The 3,206-nt window shown below is 39.4% G+C and overlaps 2 pseudogenes across 1 annotated transcript; both read right to left on the reverse strand.

Moving 5' to 3' along the window:
* Positions 1–316: 316 nt before the first annotated feature.
* Positions 317–1,244, reverse strand: LOC109371914 (UPF0729 protein C18orf32 homolog pseudogene; annotated as a pseudogene).
* A 15-nt stretch (positions 1,245–1,259) lies between these two features.
* LOC109372651 (heterogeneous nuclear ribonucleoprotein D-like) lies at positions 1,260–2,460 on the reverse strand (annotated as a pseudogene). The gene has a single exon (XR_002122079.1). The product of XR_002122079.1 is annotated as a heterogeneous nuclear ribonucleoprotein D-like (transcript).
* Between the last annotated feature and the right edge of the window lie 746 nt (positions 2,461–3,206).

Raw genomic sequence — 3,206 nt, forward strand, 5'->3', positions numbered from 1 at the left:
GCCCAAGTTGGCACCATCATTGCGCTCTTCCTGGGCGAGGCAGATCATCAGTCGCCGGGAAGCCGGCCGCTCACTGTGGCTGCTGGCCGCTCTCGCTGGCTGCTGGCTACATATGGTAGCCCATGGCAACCCACTGCCACAGGGGCTGCAGCCTATGCCGTCGCCGGGGACTCACTGGCAGCCCAGCTCCAGGTTGAGCTGTCGTTCAGCATCTTAGCTGTGGAGGGCAGTGTCACTGGCCCTCATAAGTGGGATCCGTACCAGGGTCCTCTGGCGTCCCAAGCCACTTTTTAACCTTCGCGCCACGCGGCCAGCCCTAGTCATTCTTTTTATCAGAGGTTTCTGTTGGTCCTTTTGTTGGTAATCCATTTATGGCTGTACCCTCATAGTTTACTTTGCCTTTGCTTTTATCATTGGATTCTCCTATAGCTTTTCTAAGCCACATACAACTACCAAAGGTGGAAATCAGAGGGTATATGTATGGCTCCAGGAAATTTCTGTAGACTCAGAGAAGAACTGGAATGACAATACAAGGAATGCACACTATTGTCCCAGGCTTGAGCTCCTGAACTGAGATGACTAAGCCCAAATGGTGAATTAATTTTTTTTAATTACAGGCCATATTTTCCTGCTTCTTTGAATGCCTGGCAATTTTTGATTAAATGCCAGACATTGTAAATTTTATCTTGTTAGTTGCTGATTATTCTTGTTTTAAAATTTTGTTTTTTCTTTTATTATAAGGTTTTTCCATTTGGGGAATGTGAGCTCAATGAATTATTCCACCTGCTCCTTTCAGATGGTTCTTTCTCCAGCCTTGGGTAATTTTCTCACATGTATGTTCTGAAGAGTAGCCAGTTGAAGACCCAAAGGTAATCTTCTGCAATCTTTAGAGCTCTGTTTAAGTGCAGTGGCCTCCTTTTTGGTACTCTTTCCTATGAATTATAGCCTCTTTGACTTCCCTGTACTTACAGCAAAATCTTCTCAACTCAGGGATACTGTGAACTATTCGGGTTTCTCCTCCCTGGGAGTGAGCCAAGGCATGCCCTGCCTATTGTCCAATGTTTGAAAATGATTGTGTCATATATATATATATATATATATATATATATATATATATATAAAATTAGATTTTAGACAAGAGGGTAAATTTGGTCCCTAGTACTCTGTCTTGGTCAAACTTAGAAGTTAACTTCCTATTTACTTCTGCCAGTCTTAGGATTTCTGTTATTTGCAGCTAAAAGCATTCTTTTTTTTTTTTATCACATAAGGAAGCATTTATTTGAGATTTAACATGAAATCATACAAATAAAATTTGTATAAACACAAATTCACATTGAGTCATAACACAGACAGCAAAAGACAAAAGTTAAAACAAAGAAAACTAATTGGCGGCTATATACAGTTGGACACAGTTGTGTCTTGTACACTAGAAAGTCTTTTACAAAATAATCATCTTAGATCAACAGAAGACCAAACTTCAATGTCGTCCTGCAAGATGGGTTACGTTAGCAATCTCCTCCTGTTTTCTCCCCAATGCCCTCCTTTAGTATGGCTGATAATTGTTTTGGTGATTGCCACCCCCTCGAGATGCCTTGCCGTAAGTGCTCTGTTGGCCGCTGCAGTCTGCATATCCCTGTCCATATCCATAGTTCCCATAGTTATACCCAGTATAATCAGAGCTGCCATGGCCACTATAGTTTTGATCACCACCATAGGCACTAGTTTAATTTCCATATCCTTGATCATAATAGTTATTAAATCCTTGGTTCCAGTTTTGGCCCTGACCTCAGCCACGACCCCCAGTACCACCTCGTCCACCAGCTGCAGCACCTCTTCCTCCTTTTTGTTGTTGCTGTTGCTGCCTATATTACCTCTTTGGGTTGTGCAAGTTTGATTTCACACTTCCCAGAACCAATTTGATGGTATCTGCTTTCTAACAATTTCTTTACTGGCTCTTCATCTGTATATGTGATAAAACAAAATCCTCTTCTTTAGTTTGTTTTTGTATCCATGGGAAGTTCAATATTTTCAATCTCTCCAAATGCTCCAAAATATTCTTTAATTTGTTCTTCAGAAGTATCTGGACTCAATCCACCCACAAAAACCTTTTTGGGAGGTTCCTTTCCTTTTAAAGCTTTGGCCCTTTTGGGGTCTATCAATTTGCCATCCAGTTTGTGTTCCTTCAGTTCCAAAACCTTATCAACACTAGCAGCATCTTGAAAAAGCACAAATCCAAATCCTCTTGATCTTCCGGTGACTGGATCTGTTTTAATTGTGCAGTCTACAACTTCCCGAAATCGAGACAAATATTCAGTCAGATCTTTCTTGCTTGTGTCCCAGCTCAAGCTTCTAATAAACATTTTACCGACATCCTGCTGATTCTTGCTTGCGTTGATTTTGGATCCCTCTGCAAATTCCTCTATGTTGCTATATTCGTTCATGTCCTCCATAGTGGCGGAGTTGTCGGCCCGGGTGTGTGTGTGTGTGTGTGTGTGTGTGTGTGTGTGTGTGTGTGTGTGTGCTGGCGTGCAGTCCGGGTCGTGGCAGCAGAGGCGGCTGAGCTGTATAGAGCTGGATTTAAAATGAAGGCGGAAGAGAGCGCTAAAAGCACTCTTAACGGATATATGCCTCTTTGTAATCATTTAGATGGATAAATTATGTTCTAAGACATTATCTTTACTGTTTATCAGACAAAGAGTAAAATCATTTAAATGGTGATATACTAAAGTAACTATAATTTAAAAAAAGATGACTATCATCATCACTATATGTGACACATTGAAGGTTGCAGCTAATGTAGCGAGATAAGAAAATAAAAATATATGCGAATAAGTATTGGAAATAAAGTGACAAAGTAAATTTGATTTTTCAGATGATATGAATGCATAACAAGAAAATCTAAGAGACTTTGGCAAAAATAACGTTTGCTTATCATTAATAAGAGAATTTATCTTATGGTAAATTTGAAAATAGTTTTTCTTTAAATTACAAATAACTTCCTGGAAAGAGTAATTTTAAAAAGCCATTCCAGTTATCAATAAACTATGAATACCTAGAAATAAATTTAACAAGGTAGGATCTCTATGTGAGAAAAGCAATACATTTTATTGAAAGAACCCAAACAAAACCTTTATAATCATAATCAGAGCATCCTGGAAAGGGTCTACAAATTTGTATTTTGATAAAGCTCTCTTAGTTGATTCTGA

This window comes from Hipposideros armiger, unplaced genomic scaffold (assembly GCF_001890085.2).
Source record: "Hipposideros armiger isolate ML-2016 unplaced genomic scaffold, ASM189008v1 scaffold_15, whole genome shotgun sequence".
Taxonomy (NCBI): domain Eukaryota; kingdom Metazoa; phylum Chordata; class Mammalia; order Chiroptera; family Hipposideridae; genus Hipposideros; species Hipposideros armiger.